Source organism: Durio zibethinus, chromosome 19 (assembly GCF_047325235.1).
Source record: "Durio zibethinus cultivar Kanyao isolate XHJ-2024 chromosome 19, ASM4732523v1, whole genome shotgun sequence".
Lineage (NCBI taxonomy): Eukaryota > Viridiplantae > Streptophyta > Magnoliopsida > Malvales > Malvaceae > Durio > Durio zibethinus.
Genome location: NC_143180.1, coordinates 9,102,073 through 9,121,609, shown reverse-complemented (window position 1 = coordinate 9,121,609; position 19,537 = coordinate 9,102,073). Strand labels below are relative to the sequence as shown.

Genomic DNA, 19,537 nt, shown 5'->3' with positions numbered 1-19,537 from the left:
AATAGAGAAAGGCTCTGAGGTGGGTTTCAAAATCTAGACCTTAGGAGCTATTATGGAAGAGGAGGCCTCAGTCTTTTGCTTTTTTTAGGAAAGGGCCTTTTGACCTGCCATTACCTTTTGCTTACCTTTGGCATTGGTAAGAGCTTAAGCTATAGAGCTTAGTAGCTGAGAGACAAGAGGATCAATTATTTTAATCCTTTTTTTAGAGGGAGCCCTAAGCTGGATGGGCTATTTATGGCCCTTTTTCAACCTTGGTTAGTAGAGAAACTTATGATGTCAAACTTCTTAGATAGTTGGGCATTATCAAATATATCTGCAAGACGAGCTAAGTGTTAAAAAAAATTTACAAAAATAAATACCCTACGTGGTTACCCTAAACCTACCCTAATATCTTGTTTCATTCACTACTTTAGGGGAGGTCAACTCGTAGGCATCTATGACTAGTTCTTCTCTTTTAGTTAACTCCAAAATCTTGTCTCAAGCAATGAGGTCATTCATTGTGAGAGGAATAAGTTCATTTAAAAAAATTCTGAGTTTATTCAAAATCTCTTACACCTCAGGTTCATTACTTTTATTCTTATTTTCCTTTTCAATGTAGAAAAATAGTAGCTTATAATATTTTATTAAGCTCAGACAATCCATGAATATCTTTTAGGCTAGACAAGTTATGATATAAAAGTACCTCTTATCATGTGAATTTTTTTAATTGAGAAGAACTCCTTATGTAAAGGGAGAGAAAAAAAATATTTAAGTTTTTACAAAGAATAATAAAAGCTATTATGTACTGGAAAGACTTTGGAGTGAGTTTAGTGATAGTTAAATTATAAAAAAAATACAACAATAAAAAGATGTAAAAAGAACCTTAGATCGACCACTATAAAATCCCAGTACTTCTAAAGTTGGTGACCTTTTAAGGGAGAAGTGACCTGATCCTCAATGGTTGGCATTAATACACTATACCTTTCTTTTAAAAAGTCAAAATTGTCATTTAAAGATCGAACGTGATAAGTAGAATACATGTTAGAGTAGTTATCAGAATTAGCCTACCCTTCAAGCTTTTCATCAAATGCTTACGGTTTAAGTCTAAAGAACAATGAGTAAAAAGAAAAGAAACATACGAAAGTAAAAAGAAGGAAAGAAGGTCAATTGAAAGAAATTAAGATCTTTAAGGTTGGTAAAAGTAAGTCAACTTGAGAGTAAAAAGACAGCACGGTGAAAAATGAACACCTTAAAAGGCCATTTATATATCTAACAATAATATTTGATAAGTGCTTTAGATTATGCCACATGTTAGATGGTTATCAAGGATGACCCTTTACCTTCCTAGCTTTGAGTTTTTACTGCCTAAATACCTCTCTCTTTATTAAATGTGATTTCTAGACAATAGATGGCTAAATCGATCATTTCACCTATTTAAACCAATCAGATAGGTCACAAAACTCAGGTCGGATCGATCAAACAAACAAATTGCCAGGTTAACCCTGTGTTAGACTTGAAAATCAAACCTAAACACCAAGAAAAAGCATAAGTTTCACATTGGTATGCACCGCATCAAACACATAAGCTATATCGATAGTTACTTATAAGCTTGCCTAGCCCAACCTTGGGCCATTTTGGTATAGGTCACTCACCTTGGTAACTCTATAACACACCTCTTAAGTTATAATCTAAAACCATGCTCAAGATCAAGCTTGACACCTTTGATCATACATCAAGTCAGCACACTCCAAAGTAGCCAAGGCTACACTTAATAGCCTACAATCAATCATAAACTTTTTTTACCTGATCTTCACATTAGCTTTAAGAGCATTCAACCTTGGCAATGTGAGGTTGGGTCCAAATAATAAATTTTCAAAACTCATGCTAAAAAAACTCAAGGTCGAACTAGTAAACACGTGTGCCAGAAAGGCTCAATCTGGCACCTATCAATTTGATACTTAGATTGCTCAGTGGGGGATAGAATGTTAAGGGTATGTTAAGGTCTAAAAGGCAAATTGGTTTTTTCTCTTATTAGAGACTACTAGTAAATAGCCGAGGGCATTTTTAACTTTTGGGCTAACCTAACATGTACAGTGCCACGTTAGCTTGACTACTTCTCTATTTTACCCCATAAAACCCTTACATTTTGCCTATAAATAGAGCTATCCAAGTATTATCTATCCATCTAATATTTTCCTTTACTTTCTTATTCTCCTCTCCTTTCAACCTCATTTATTTTAACCTCTAACTTAAGCATCAAAATGCAAACACAAGGAACACTGCATCCTTTTACTCTTAATCGCTCTCTTTTCTCTTTTATGATTTCAAGGTCCTAATTCTTATCTTAGAGCTCGACACAAACAGAAGGGAAAGTGATGATTTAGGGGGAAGGAAAAAGTGAGGAAAGGTTGCTGTCATGGAAACCAACTCTTTGATCTTTTGTTTTTCCATTTTTTTAATTTTTTATTTTAAATTCTAATTAACAAAATAACTCAGGCCTTATTAATTGAATTTGGACTCAACTTAAATGATTGAATTCTGAACTAACTTAAATTGAATTGCACTTTAATTGGATTTTGGTCTTTCAACCCCACATGACCTAACTTTGGATTAGATTAGATTGGATCTAATCCAGGCCCATATAAAATGACCTAAAAAAAATGTCCCAACGTTGAAATATATTGGACTTATTCATTAAAATGATCTTAAGAGAAATTAATTTACAATAAAGTCAAAATGTGCATATATAAAATAAATTCAAGTAAAATGTTCAAATATGCTCAAATTGAGATTCAAATCAAGTAAAAAAATTAATCAAATCAAAACGTCTCAATTGAAATTAGCTGTTCATAGCTACCACTCTTTACACATTACTAAAAATCAAGAATAAGGTAAAGAAAAAAATAATAATTTTGTCTAGACCAATGACTCGAAGATTTTTTGTAAAAGTTTTTTTTTTTTTTTTACTTCTTTCTTTTGGATTTTTCCTTTTTTGGTATTTTTCTTGGGTTTTTCTTTTGTTTTTCTCTTTTTTTCTTATTCAACAACTTTGGTAATTAACACAATAAACTTACAAATTGACTAGAAAACTCTTCTCAATAAGGCTCCATAACTATGAAAATTAACATGATAAACACCTTTCATGAGGGGCTTAACAACTTTTTGAAAATAAATTAAGATGACTTTTGGAAATAAATGTAAAACTTCTCTAACTAGAAGCTTTATGACTTTTTAAAATAAATTAAAAAGAAAACTCCTCTAACCAGAAGCTCCACAATTTCTTGAAAACAAATTGAGAAGAAAATTTATCTAACCAAAAGTTCCACAACTTAAAAAAAAATCTTATTTTAAAAAGCTCTTTTGAACAAAGACTCAACAACTTTAAAAATCTCATCTTCGAAAAGGCTCATTGAAGCAAAGGCTATGCAACTTTAAAAGTCTCATTTTGGAAAAAGGTTTATTTAAACAAAGGCTATGCAACTTTAAAATCTCATATTGGAAAAGGCTATTTTAAACAAAAGCTATGGAACTTTAAAATCTTGTGTTCGAAAAAGCTCCTTTAAACAAAGGCTATGTAATTTTAAATGTCTCATCTTGGAAAAGCTTTTAGGTTATCTTTGAAAAACAAAAGATTTTCTTTAATCACAAATTGACCTGTCATATATGGATTCCTCTTAAAAACACTCTTAGCTTGTTTTGGTATGCTTAGTCTCCAATAATCAAGTCTAACCATCCATTTTCTGTACTGATAAAATATGTATGCAATGAATGTGATGAATACATAAAACATAATGTATGTGATGCAATCATTTAATTCATACCATGTGTTTAAAATTGTAGCAACCAGGTTCTCATGACCAACTCTATCTTTCAAATTTTGGACATAACTCTAATCATTTCCCATTCATTTGAAGTTTTTTTTTTTTTTAAATTTCTTTCCTCATTCATTATTCTCTTTTCTTTTGCTCATTTCTTTTCCCTTCTTCCTTTCTCTTTTTTCTTTTCCAATTTCAAATAATTGTAGAATTAACTCACAAATCATGATCCCTATAAACATTTTTCGATAAGAGATGCTCTCTATTTGTCTGAAAACCTTGAATATCGGTGCCTCCTAAGGTTTTTTTCTTTTTCTTTCGTTTAACACTTCATTTTTATTAGTTCTTTCTTTTAATTTTCAAATTCATTTCTTTAGCTCAATTTTCACCTATTTTATCATCATTTTTCAATCATTTCATTGTTATTTTTATTTTCATTGTTCTTTTTATTTTTTATTTTCCTTTCATTTTCTTTTATCCTTAAATCTTTTCAAAATATAGTAAGGGTCTATTATGAACATTATCAATCATTATCCCAATTCCTTGACAAATGGGATGAATTCATGAGAAAAAATAGGTAAAGAATAGTTTAATCAAAAAGAAAATTAATTTTTAGTGATGCTAGTAAAAGAATGAATTTTTTTAAGTATCAAAAGAAGCATAAGCTTTTGAAGTACAAAAAGAGAAAGCAATTAAAAAAAATCATAAATATGGGTCTTGAATCAATTATTAGTTTCCTAGTTAATGAACGTTCAAACAATTTAGATCAAATCAATTAGGATCCTTTCTATAAAAAATCCCATTAGCAACTTTGATCTTTTTGGGTTCATTAAACTAAACCTTGCCTTATAATCTAAGATTGATATAGACTTACCTATTGATTTAGACCACTCTCAACGTTAATATTTATTACATCCAAGCCATCTTTTCAAGTTTTCAACTCCTATGTATCCTTCTTGCTTTCTTCCTACACCTAAGTTTCATTTTTAGGTTTTTAGTTTAAATGCCCCCTTTTACTCAAGTTGCCCTATTTAGGTTTTCAATTTGGGTCCTCCATTTCTTTTTATTTTTCAATCTTTCTTCCCTTTTTTATTTTTATTTTTTATCTTTTTTTTTTCATAGTTTCAAGTAAAATATTTCTTTATAATGTCTAAATTCACTAGATTTGGCAATTCATCTCTATTTATTTTCACTAGAATTAGAGCTCCAACTAAAAAGACTTTTTTCACCATGTATGGACCTTCCACTTAGGTGTCTATTTTCCTCTATTATCATGTTGGCTTGGCAAAATCCCTTTTAGAATCAATTCACCCTCATAGGTCACATCTTCTTGTTATATGCTCATAATATTCTCTTTTAGTAGCTGATGATGGTAAAGTGTCATGAACATTTGCTTCTTCTAATTCAATGCGATTCAGTTGTTCAAAGCGATTGTGGATCCAATTTGTTTCTTCTAGTTTAACCTCTATCAAAACCCTCAAAAAAGGAACTTCTACTTCAATTGGCAACATGACCTCTATCCCATATAACAAAAAAAGATAGCTCAGATAGAGGTGGGATTGATGTTTTGTAATCATATAAGGTAAAAAGTAACTTCTCATGCCAATGTTTATAAGTGCCAATCATTTTCTCTAATATCTTTTTTATGTTCTTGTTGGTAGCTTTCACTGCACCATTTCATTTTTAGATGATAATATGATACTTTGTCTTGAATTATGTATAGATTTCTTTCATCGTTTTGTTATTCAAGTTACTAGCATTGTTGAAGATAATCCTTTCAGAGAGTCCATATCACTACTCTTATGACATTGGCATAAGAAACTACTTCAACCAATTTTGTAATGTACTTGATTACTATAAAGATGAAATGATGCCCATTCAAAACTTTGAACGTAATAAGTCTAATCACATCCATTCCCCTAATAAAAACAAATATATAAGCATAAGGACATGAAATGGAACTAGAGGGTGTGTCAATTTTATCTACATAAATTTGACATTTATGGCATTTCTAGCATAGTTAATACAATCACTTTCTAGAATTGATCAATAATAATATGCCCTCATAACCTATCTGGCCATCATTTGTCCATTTATGTGCTTCCAATAAATTCCTTTATGCATTTCTTTAAGGATTTTCCTTGCTTGGTAGCATCTACACATCTAAATGGTATCTGATCTCAACTTCTTTTATATAAATTTCCCTATCAAAGATGAACCATATCGTCAATCTCTTGATGGTTCTTTTATCATTCTCTTATGCATGTTTCGAGTATCTCTAATATTTGACAACTACATGATATAATAATATCCAGGCTACCTATCCACTTTTTCTTCAATGCTTGAGTAGTGTGCCAAGGACTACTGCATGTACACTTTAATGCACTATACTCATGTATTTGCATTTAATTTCAACATTACAGTAAATGTAGCCAAGGTATTAGCAATCTGATTTTCTTTCTAAGAGACATGCTAAAGCTAGATCTTTTTAGACTACTCTATTAAGTTAGCTATATATTTTTGGTTTATGACCAGCTTTGGGCTTCTCATCTCCCATTCACCATATAATTGATAAATCACAAAGGTTGAAACCCCATGTACCTCTAATATTTTAATTTTTCTTTCAATAGTCAAGCCTATGACAAAGCTTCATACTCTACCACGTTATTAGTGCAATTAAAATCAAACCTGATAGAGCTAGGATAGTAATTTCCATATAAAGATATCAATATTATTCTAATGCCATGCCCCAAAAAATTAGTTGCCCTATCAAAGAACATTTTTTTTCAATTTCCATATGGATATTTCTTTTTCAATTTGCAAGATAGGCATTAAATGTTTATCCAAAAAATCAAACTTCATAGGATCATAATCAATAGCTCAATCAGTAAAAAAGTCAACTATCGCGCTTCTTTTAAATGACCTTTTATGCTATATATACAATATCGTGTGGTAAAGCATATACTATCTAAGCTTACCAACAGTCCACACCAACATATGGCATATTTTTTCTTGGGAATACTTGGCTTCATAATTAGTGATTTCTTACTTAAATTGTAAATGGCTAGCTTTTTTTTTTTGTCAGTTTCATCTTTTTGCTCAAGCATACACCCTATGGAGTTCTCATGAACTATTAGATAAAAAATCAAAGGTTTCCCTAAAATAGGTGGTACAAACACTGATGGACTCAACAAATATTCCTTAATTCTATCAAAGAGATCTTGGCATTCTTCATTCCATTCACTAAGGTTGTTTTTCTAAAGTAGCTTAAAAATAGGATCACATTTTGAGGTGAATTGAGAGATAAAGTACGTGACATAATTAGCCTTCCCAAAAACCTCTTACTTCTTTTCATGTATGCAGAAGAGACAAGCTCTTAAAGGCATGAATCTTGTTTGAATCCAATTCAATTCCTCTTTCATTAACTACAAATCCCAAAAATTTTCCTGACTTGACTCCAAAGGTGCACTTAGGTTAATTTAGCTTGAGTTGGTACTTTTAAAAGCTTTCAAAAAGCTTTATAAGGTTAGCAACATGGTTCTCTCCCTTACAAGACTTTGCTATCATATCGTCAACATGCATCATTATCTTTTTGTGCATCATATTGTGGAAAAGAGTTACCATTGGTCTTTGATATGTAACACCAACATTTTTCAACCTAAAAGGCATGAACTTGTAACAAAATATACCCACATTGTCATAAACATGTCTTCTCAATATCATCTTAAGCCATTTTGATCTAGCATTACTAGATTTGGTATTATTCAAATATCGATAGTCTAGACACATCTTTACTTTTTCATTTTTTCAGGATTAGAACTATATTGGCTACCCATTCAAGGTATTTGGCTATCTTTAAAAGGTCAGCATCAAACTATTTTTTTTACCTTTTCTTTGAGTTTCAATAGCATCTATAGTTTTATGCATCTCAACTTTCATTCATTAGCCTACATTTTGACTTTAAAGGTAACTTATGTTTTATGATATCCATGCTAAGCCCTTGTATATCCTGATACGATCACACAAACATGTCCATATACTCTTGGAGTCAATCTTCCAACTTTTTCTTGCCAATGAATGAAAGCGAAGTACCAACCCTAACTTTCTTCATATTATTTTCATCTTTTAAATTAACCATATCTGTGGCCTCTTGATGAGGTTCTATCAATTTCTTTTCTTGTTCCACCAGTCTAAGCAAATCAAGTGGTAAGGCATAATCCTCTAAATGCCCATTATTATCAAGTTCATCAATGTGATTAAAATTTTTAAAATTAAACCCAAAATTATTATCGTGACCATTCATAATTTTCATTATTTAAAGACTTAAAAACAAGTAAGATTACAAAGACATAGATGGATATATGAATAACAAGAATGATTTAGGCAAAACTGATAACACCTAATTGTATAGTGTTTTTACAAGTTAAAAATAGTGGTAAATTTAAAATTTTGGATGACTTTTGGTGCTTTTTATGTTTTTTTTTCATGATTTTAGGGTTTTAAGCTCATGGATATTGTTTTCATGCAATCCATGCATGCAAGCATGCAAGGAGCAATATTGGCCCAATCTTGGAAGCTCATAGCCGAACCACCTTGATCTACATTCATTCAACTAGAGAGTTTCACTTGCACAAGGACTTTCCCATGATTCATATGGCCACTTCAATACCAAGAAGGATTGCATGCAAATCTAAGCTGACTTGAACTCCATCATGTTTGACCAAAGAGATGCTTGATCTAAGCATGACTCTTTTGCTTAGCTATGAATAAATTGTGTTTGTATAAGGACTTTATCCATTCGACTATAAAAATTGGGATGCTTAATTTGCAAGATCATGGACTCTCCAAGTGTTATCTTATTCGGTCAAGACTTCATCCAAGAAAGCTGTCATGTAATTTTTACCATAATAAAGGCTAGATACATTCAGACAAGAAAAGATTGAAGTCTATCAAGATACTTGACTTAGCTTTGAAGAATGTTACTTGGAAAAAAACTTTATCTTTCCAAAAGTTGGATGAAATTTAAATTTTTGCTCTTAAAATCCATTTTAGCCAAACTTAAGGAAGGGATATTGATCAAGAGTACTTCAAGACATGATAAAGTGCTAAGATTACATATTCAAAGTCTTATTTGACCAAGCATACTCGAGAAAGAAAAGCACCTTTTGGTTATGTCTCTTTGGAAAATAAAGATCAAGCTTATCACCTAATATTTGAATTTAAACCAAAGTCTTATCATCCCTACCCCCTTCACTGAACCCTCTATTATAAATAAAAAAGCCATTCACCTTATTTCATCATCTTATTCCTCATTTATCTTCTCTCTTTTAGTTCTTAGTTTTAGTTTTTTTTATTTCTTTAGTTGAGTTATTGACTTAGTTGACAAATTTGCCAATAATAAAGCTCTTATTCTTTACAATTCTTTTTCAATCAATAAGTTTTTTTTTTTTAAGATCTCTTTTATATTTCAAATCTTGTTTTCTTTTTCCTTAATTTTGGCAAGCATTATTTTTATTTACAAGTTTGATGCAAGCACTTTTTTACTTTTTGCAAGATTCAGTTACCACTTTCTTTTTATGTTTTACAAGTTCTTTTTATGCAATCTTTATTTCAAGCATCTATAAGCAATTCATCAATCACTCTTTTTTGTTTTCAATCTTTCAAATCTTGTTCTTTTTCTTTGTGGTTACATTCTTCTACTTATCAAGTCACAATTGGTTAAGTAAAATCTAAACCTACATATTCCTTTTAATATTTACTTTTTTTTATTCTGTAATCAACCCTAAATTTTTCAATTGTTTAGATGTGAGATCTTAAGGTTTCACCATTGGAACTTAAAGAGCAATCAACATTTCAATCATAATCCCTGAGAAAATGATACTAGAATGCTTTCATTTATTACTTGATCTGTGTACTTGTGGCTATATGAAAAGCAGCAATCAAGTTTTTGGCATCATTGTCGAGAATTATAGTAATGTTTTCAATATCAATAAAGAATTCTTAACTTCTTATAATCTAAACCTTTTTCTTTTATTTATTTACTATTTATTTACTTTTTTTATCTGTTCTTGTTTGCATGCATATATCTAAAAATATTGACTTAGCTCTAGTTGATCAAGAAATCAAAAGAACATTCAAAAGAAGAAAAGAGCAATCAACACCTATGGCTAATGCAAACAATGAAGGGCAAAAAACCTTAAGGGACTGTGCAATTCCTAATGTAGTTTTTAACCATCCATTAGAAGGCTAGCTATTCAGGCCAACAACTTTGAGATAAAAGCCTTTAATTAAACAAATGGTCCAAACTTCTATGAAGTTTGAAAGACTATCAAGCGATAATCCTAATTTTCACATTTTTAACTTTCTTAATTATGTGATACTTTTCGCTATAATGGTGTTTTTGATGAAGTAGTTTAACTAAGATTTTTTTTTCTCTCAAAGATAAGGTGAAAAGTTGGTTGTCATCATTACCACCTAGTTTAATTACCATATGGCATGATTTAGTCCAAAAGTTTCAAGCAAAGTTTTTTTCGCTAGCAAAAACAACAAAACTAAGGAATAAAGATCACCACATTTCTGTAAGCAGATGGTGAAACATTATATGATGGATAAGAATGATTCAATGAGTTGTTAAGGTAATACCTACATCATGGTCTACCCTAGTGGCTTCAAATTGAAATCTTTTACAATGGTCTCACACCCTATGAAAACCACTTTAGACTTAGTTGCTAGAGGGGCAATAATGAGCAAGACTCCTAAAAAAGCAAATAAGCTTATTAAAGAGATGGCTACTAATAACTACCAATGGGGGATGGAAAGAAAGGTAAGTAAAAAGTATGCTGGTTTATTTGAAATTGATGCCATTACCTTCATCAATTCTCAATTAGCTACCCTTACCAAAAAGATTGAAGCTTTAGGAAACTAACCCCAAGCCAACCATGTGAATGCTATACAAAATCCTTTTGTCTCTTAAGATATTTGTGAAAAAACCCTATTCCACTAAAAAATGCTAATTTAAATTAAAACCAGTTAATGCATCCAATAAGCCAAGCCAAACAACAATCCCTATAGTAATACCTATAACCCTAGATGGCAAAACCACCCAAATTTTTCTTAGAACCAATGAAGCCACCAACACACCAACAACTAAAACAACAACTACGGCCCCAATCCACCAATTTACAACCTACCCCAAGAAAAAAAACCTAGTTCTAAGGATATGGTGACCCAGATGATGCAAGCTAATAATACCAATATTCAAAGCCAAGATGTATCAATTAAGAACTTAGAAAACCAAATAAGTTAACTCGCCCAAGCCATAGCCAACTACCCTATAGGTTATTGCCTAGCAACACTGAATCCAACCCTAAAAAAGAAGGTAATAAATAATGAAATGATGTCTATTCTTTAAGAGATTTTGTGGGGATAGAGAATTCTGATGAGAATGATGATTTCATGGATGAACCTATAATGGTAAACCTCTCTAATTTTGTGAAACAACTTTAAGTATATTTTATGAGAAAAGAAGACATATTAAAAAATGATGAACTCTTGAAATTTGGTAGAGAAATTCTAGAACATTTTGACCCCATGGCATTGGAGGCCCCTGATTACATAAAATATGAGGTAGACCTTGAGGAGGAAAATGCTGAGATGAACTATGAAGAAGATCATACTATTAAAGAAGGGTAAATGCTACTTGTAAACATCTAATTTTATTTAAGATATTTTATCCTTTTTGTCTGAGCTCATTTTTGCAATTGGGCATGAGCTTCATTTTTTATGACAAATACACAACTCACTTTTAAATACTCCTTACGAGACTCAATGTGGGCTTCATAGTGAAGCCTAGTACGTAGGCATAAACAAACACTTAAATGGCCTAATAAAAAGCTTAAAAATAAAATGACCCATTTCAAAGACCATAATCAAAATAAAGCCCAAAAAGCATAAAAAAGTAATAAAATCAAATCATGGAAAATCAAATAAAACTAACCTAAAACTAGCCTAAAAAATAAACCCAAAAAAATCAAAAAAGGAATAAATATATCTCAAGGTTAAAAAACATTAGGGTCTTATTAAAGGTTCAAGATATGGCTAAAAAACAAATGCCCATTCAACCTAATTCTTTGCATATAAATGAAATTCTTTACGTATAAATGAAAGCATTAAATATGGGCATAAGGAGGAACACATGAAAAATAAGACGTATAAGGCATGAAAACCAAATGAAAACTACATGAATGGTGGCTTAAGAACATGTGCATAGGTATGAAAAAAATGGAAAATAGGAAACAAGGTGGCTTTCATAAAAAGCACTAGTAACAAGAAAGGACATGGGCAAAAAATAAAATGGGAAAAGAAGAAAAATAAAAGGAAAACTAGCAAAAACTATAATAGAAGACAATAGCAAAAGAAAAAAAAAGCAAAAATAAGGAAAAAATTGATCAGCAAATGTGAAGAGCTTTTAGGTGAATCGAAAAAAATTGAAAAGAGAAAAGTTGGGCATGTAGAAAAGAAGAACTAGGAGCAAGCTAAATAAGCATGAAGAATAAGAGCAAAAAAGGAAAGGAAAAAGTAAAAAGTAAAAACACCAACCAGAGAAAATAGAAAGGACGTGTATAAGCAAATATGAAGAAAAACTAATAAACCAAAACTAAAAAAAAAGGCAGTTACAGAAGAAAGAAGAATAAGGTATCCCTTTATTTCTCTTCTAGTTCTCATGCACATGAACACAATTATTCCTACATACGTTTTCTTTTTATTGTCTCTAGTTTGGTTGGTAGAAGCTTAAAGTTTCATGTTTCTTGTTTTTTCAGTTTGGTTGGCAGAAGCTTAAAGCTTCATTATTTTTTTATTTTTTTTTATAGTTTCCAAATGCTAAAGTTTCAAGCCTTTTATGTTTGTTTTGTTGTTTTTTTTTTTTTCTTTTGGATATGGTTTACTATTTTTTTTCTTTGAAAATCGAAAGTAGCTTAGGGACTAAATTTTTAAAAAAGAAGGGATTTCATTATATTGCTGCTATGATAACTGGGTAAGCTAGTTAGGGATGGTCTTGTGGTTCTGAGGATTAAAAGGATGGGATTTTTTTAAGCTAGCTAAGGCACTGTTCGTATAGAAAGAGCGGAGCTTTAGAGACTTTAAAACTTCATCCTTTTTAATCATTTGGGATCCTTTCTGTGCATAATTCATAGTGATAGTTCAAAACTTGGGCTGTTATTTCCATACTTTTGCAATGGGGTTGTTCGTATTGTAGGGAGAATTACATAAAACTAGGTAGTGGAGATTTCATCTATGACAACAAGTTTGTTCATATATATATAAACAGAAACTTAAAATGTGAAGTTGAAAATTTGTTTATAAGGTTCATTTTCATGTATACTTTGTATCATTTATGTTCATACATATTTTTCTTATGTTGTTTGAAGTACAATTGAAATTTAATGCATGTTTAATTTCTTTTTTTGTTAAATTTTTATGCTTATTCTATCTTTTTTGTGATTCAATTTCCCATGTTTTAAAGTACTTTAGATATAATTTATTCTCAACAAACTTTAAATTTATTAATTTCATCACACTTTTTAAAAATAATAATAAAAGTTATTAATTCTATTTGCCTAAATGTTAGAGGGAGCTCAAAATCAAGTTTTAAAAAAAATATAGTAATAATTTTGCCTAAATGTTGGATAATTATTAAATATTAAATAAATAAAATAATAAAAGATTAATGAATGATAATAATTTCAAAGAAAAAGAAAATTTATGAAAATATAACAATTAATTTTTATTAGAGAAATTATAAAAAAATGAGTTTACTCTAAAAATCTACCTAGATTTTGGAGATTTTTAGAAAGGTTCAAAAATTTTTGAAACCTTAAAATGAAACCTAGTTGAAACTCGAAATAAAACCTTGAGACCTTAAATCTACCCAAAATCCCAAAATCATCCCAATATTTAAAGATTTGTGTGAAAACCTTTTATGAAATAATCTATTCCCGAATGCCACCTAGACGATAGGATACTTAGGAAATTTTATTTCATTAAGATTTTTCATATAATTCCTTAATTATAATAATAAAAAAATTATAAAAAGAATAAAAATAAAAATGAGATCTTAAATATAAATAGTCACACCTAAACTCTGCCTATAAGTTAGAAAATACAAGTTGTCTCTTTATATTTAAAGGATTCGATTCTAAAATCAAATCTCATTATCCCTTATAACACATATTTGAATCGATGTTTGCATTTATTGTGTATATACATTTTTGTTTTAATTATTGATGTTAATAGTTAATTGTAACATTTTTTTCATTCCTACTTTTATTACAAAAAGGGTTTTTCTTTTCAAAAAATTGATTAAAAAAATAAATAAAATTAAAATAATATTTGGAGGAATATAATTTTTGGTACTCTACCTAAATATTGGAGAGTCATCAATAATTATTATTTGCAAATAATTTTTTTTTATTTTTAAGGAAATACTATGGTGAATCTTAGATGAAAAGAATTATCTTTGAATTCTACCTACATGTTAAAGAATTTTAAGGCATTTCTTTAATCTAAATTTTTTCATAATATTTTTAAATAAGCTTTTTAAATTGATTTTACTTTTTAAATATGAAAGAAATTATAATTAAATTTCATATAAAAACCAATTTTATCCAAACTTATAAATAGTGCATGTTAATTAGTACCAATTTTATAAGCGATGTGGGGGTGCTAATTCTTCCCACAGTAACTGACTCTTGAACCCATTCCTATTTTTATAGACAAGAAATTATCTTTTTGATAAACTTTAAACTCTTTCTATTGTTTTATTAAAAAGATAAATTTTTTGAGTTGCCAATCACTCTCCAAAAAAATTGGTGATGACTCTCTATTTTTTCTCGAGTTTAAATTTTTACTTCTAGCGGTTGAGTCTTTGGACTGATACGTTATAATAGCTTAGCGATTCCATTGAGGACTTCGAGAGTCAACCTAAAAATTTTAATCATGCGCTATTGAAAGTTTTGGATTTGAATGGTTTTATTTGATATACAATATAATTCCCTTTTATTTTAGTTTTTTTTTTAAAAAGTAAATAAATTGCATGTTAATTATTATCTTGTTTTGATTTTGTTATTTGTAATTTTATTTATTTTGTTTTGATTGATATATTGTTTTGCACACTTTTGTATATTCACTTACATGCATGAGTTTTAGAGTCGGGCTCTTTCCTTATTATGAGGAAGTTATGTAACTACACTATCGTAAAGTGATAACCTCCGCATTTAGTAGCAAAACAGTTCCACTTAGATTGAACCATTTCATTTTGTAGCCTATAATGGGTCAGGATTTGTGTGCCTTATTAGTCTGTAATGGACAATGATGTAAAGTTTGATTAAGGAACCTTTAGATGAATACATCCCAAATTAACGTATCATAAGCCATAGGAAGCTTGCCTAGGGTTAAGCCATGTTGCCTTTTCAGAAAATCACCAAAAGTCATGATATTTTATATATTATGTTGTATTATATGGTTGTTATGTTATTTTTGTTATTTATTTATTTTGGACTATTGATTCATTTTATTTTTCTAGTATTTAATTTTGTTGCATACATCATACAAGCATTGCATTTTAAGAAAGAGTATTTGTTTTAGCAAATGAAACTCTCATGAAGCCATCAGTAATGTCAACCACCAAGACGCAATACAATTATATTACTTTGAAGTAAAATCCTAAAGTAATATGAAACCTTTTTTCTTAATCATTCTAAAATTTTTTAATAAACTTATATAGTCCGCCAAGTAAAATTCATATATTTAATCTAATTAATGATATATCTTTATATATCTAAATACAAACTATATAAAAATACAAAATTATTTCATAAGATCTTATTGGCTAACATTATCTCTAATGTTTAAGTAATTTTTTTAGACTGATCTTCTAGCTTTTCACAAAAACTAAGCAAACTTATCATTTATCTGTAAAAAAAAAAAGTAAAAGGAGAATGAACAAATCACAGCTCAACAAGTATAAACTCACGCACCTTATCGGATCAAGTATTGTTTTCATACATACATATAGATCATTCAAGACATTTGTCAAATCATAATGTCAAAACATTTCAAAGATCATCGTTTTGTTAAAAATTTCCTAAATCATAAATCAATAACAAAATATATCAATTTATAAATCATTGCAATATATGATGCCATTCAAATATCGTAATCAAACAAATCATTAATCAATCTTTAGAAATCATTGTAAATCATTTTTATATACAAATCATGGATTAATCTTAAAAAAAAAATCACCATCGTTATTAGAAATTATCATTATCATTAGTTTATCGTTAGCTACGATCACTGTTATAACCCGTGATATTGATCATATCGATAATTTCATCCTTATGATCATTACTAACTATTATAACCCACTAGTTAGGGTCTTACGCTAACTACTATAACCCATTAGCAAGGCCATATGGTCATGGCCATGCTAACTACTATAACCTATTAGCCATGGCCGTAGAACTAGTTCTAGTGTCGATATCTCACTTCCCAGAAATATAAAAACATAGCTATCATAAAATTGTTCCTTAAGCATAAATCATTTTCTCATTTCATTCATAAGCATGATCCATCATTTACATAGAAAAAACATAAAATAATCATACGTTTGATCTTATTTTCATATATCAAAAATAAAAGAAATAAAACATTTACTTATTTAGAAACATACATATATACATAGGTTCGAAAACAAGTAAAGTGTATGAAATCTACTTATTTTCTTTTGATTCCATCACTTAGTTTTTTTTCCAAAATAATTAATGGCCTATTCAAGATAATTCAACATAATATAAATTAATCAACCCCTTTCGAGACCAATGATATAAAAAACAATTAAGTTATTCAAGAATTAACTCAACTAACTAATATTGACAGCATGACCTCTTTTCATTAAAACGACTATATCTCAAAATATACAAATCACAATTAAGATCTCTTTAATGCATTTGAAACTAGACTTGACAAGCTTTTTAACCATTTATGACACACCTTGTAATTCCTTATAGATTAATTATAACAAATTTTGAAATCTGCATCATATGCTACTGCCATATAGCATATATACCTTCTAATGAAAATTACATATTTATTCATTGGAGAGTCCAAATTCAATTCTGCTTATTTCGTTAGAAAGTAGACTTAATACCTTTTCAAACATATATGGCTCAATTCTTAATTCCTTGTATAAAATTTAAGACAATTTTCGTAATTTAACCCTTATGATGCTACCATACAGTTTGCATATTCTTAAGTAAAAATTAGACAACTCTTCATAAAAAACTCGGATTCAACTTCTATTTCTTTCATTAAAAAGTAGATTCAACATGCTTTCCAACGATATATAATACTTATAGTAATAATCTATCCATTAATACAAAATTTTATTTTAATTCTCTGTTGCAGATCATAACATCTTATCTAAAAACATAATTTCCCATTCAATATTTAAAAACTCAAATCCCCATTTTTAGCCATTAAACTTCATTCAATAATCATCAATAAATCTTAAGAACATGAAATAAAAAAAGCCCAATAATTTACCTAAATAGAACATGAAGATTAATGAAAGATTTCTTGATTTTTCTCTTAAAACTTTAACTCCAAATAATAGCAACCAACATGGTATATCTCTTAAACAAAAAGATGCCATATACTCATATTTGAGATTAACTCAATTGTAGTCTTCGATTTTGGATCTTGTACTTGATTTTTTATGCTTTCTAACCCTAAAAAAATGGGGAAGAAGAATTTGTATTTTCTTTTATATTTCACAATACTAGATTTTTTTCTGGTAAAACATTTAGTTACTTTTTCTTTAGTAATTAACCTCTTAATTAACTTAATAGGCTTTAGTAATAGTCTAGCCCAATTATCATTTGTGTTAGGGTATTATATATGTATTGTATGATATACATACATTTAGATATTTTTTTTAAATGATTTTGTTTTATATCTTTATATATATATATTTAGATAAACTAGATATTTGTTATGTATAAGTTCAAAATATCTCAACTGTATATAAATTTTCAATTCATATATGTGGTTTATATATATATATATATATATGTATATTTGGTTTATGTTTTGAAATTAAACTTATGATAAAATATTAAATCCATATAATTAATTAAATAATAAATTATTATATTATAATTAAGTTATAATCACTGAATTTATAAAAAGCAAATTTATATGTTAAAGTATGTCAAAAATAAAAATTAAAAAGTAAATGATTATGATTAAATTAATAATTATGTTTTGTTGTTCAATTAAATATATTTAAAAGAAAATATTATTATTATTATTATTATTATTATTATTATTATTATTATTTAATGTTTTATTTTTGGTTTAACCATATAAGATTTAATAGTTTAAGATCATGTTTGGTGCATATGATGATAAATAGGATATGATGATAATCATCCTATATTATGTTTGATTTGTATTTAAAAACAAATAGGATTACAAAGAGGATCAATTATTCTCTTGGTATATGATTATTCAATTCTCCTAAAGTGAAGAAGATTATTATTAATTCATGTGATTGAATTTACATATCCTATTATACCATTAAAAATATATTAATAATTTAAAATTGTATAAATATTGAGAAAATATAATTTTGATCAATAAATAAATTATCTTATCTTAATTATTGCTTACATCAAATATAAGATAAAATAATATTATTTAATTTAATTTTATAATATCATCTTATTTTATCCTATCATAATTTTGTGTATAAACATGAGCTAAGAATATTCTCCTAATATAAATGTCTTTCAATGTTTACTCAAATGATATAGTTTTTATATATCCATATCAATTTTATCATAAAAATAATTATTAATCTTGATTATTTAAATATTTGCTTTTTATCCAAAACAGAAAAAAAGAATCAGTAGCAAAATTTACGAAAACTTAAACTTTGAACGAGTATTACAATATGTGAATATTGTAATTTAGCCTTTATGAATGTATAATTATATATAGTAAATTAATAAAAGTTGACATATTCTTTTGTTAAAGTAATATAAAAATTAAATTTAATTAAAAAATTAAATTAAATTATAAACTATAATAAAAAATTCTACGCATGGCACAACTCAAAAAAGTTAGTTTTTAAATAAGATAAAATGTGGTATGATACTACAATAATTTGATTTCTCTTCTAGCTTTAAGACTTAATAAAAATTTTATTAATTTTTTAGGTTCAAAATTATTCATTCCTATGAGAAAAAAATAATCCTACCAAAAAAATCTTTATTGTTTTTATTGTTATTTGAACAGGATCACTTATAAATAATTTTATAATTTTATATGATTTATATTTATTTAATTCGACTTTTGTATTTTATACTTTATTCATGTAGATTATATTTGTTAAAATTTAAGTTAAGTAAAAATATTTAATTATTTATTTAATAAAAAATCCAATCATTAAAATAAAACAAGTTAATTAAAATTTTACATGTATGAAGGGTATAATTATGTTGTTAAATCTAACATTTGGTTTATTAAAATATTAATCATTAATGAAATTTTTAAAAAGGTATAAAATTAATTAGCTTTTTTTATTTTTATTTATAAAAATAAATATTTAAAAAAAATGAACACAAATATTTTAAAATTTGTTAATAGATACTTTTTTTCAATAAATTGTTGATATATTTAAA

At 28.0% G+C, this 19,537-nt stretch overlaps 1 non-coding gene across 1 annotated transcript; it reads right to left on the bottom strand.

Annotated features, from left to right (window-relative positions):
- Nucleotides 1–10,342: 10,342 nt before the first annotated feature.
- On the bottom strand, nt 10,343–10,450 carry LOC149513429 (small nucleolar RNA R71). Its single transcript, XR_016330556.1, has one exon. It is a non-coding gene; the product is annotated as a small nucleolar RNA R71 (small nucleolar RNA).
- Between the last annotated feature and the right edge of the window lie 9,087 nt (nt 10,451–19,537).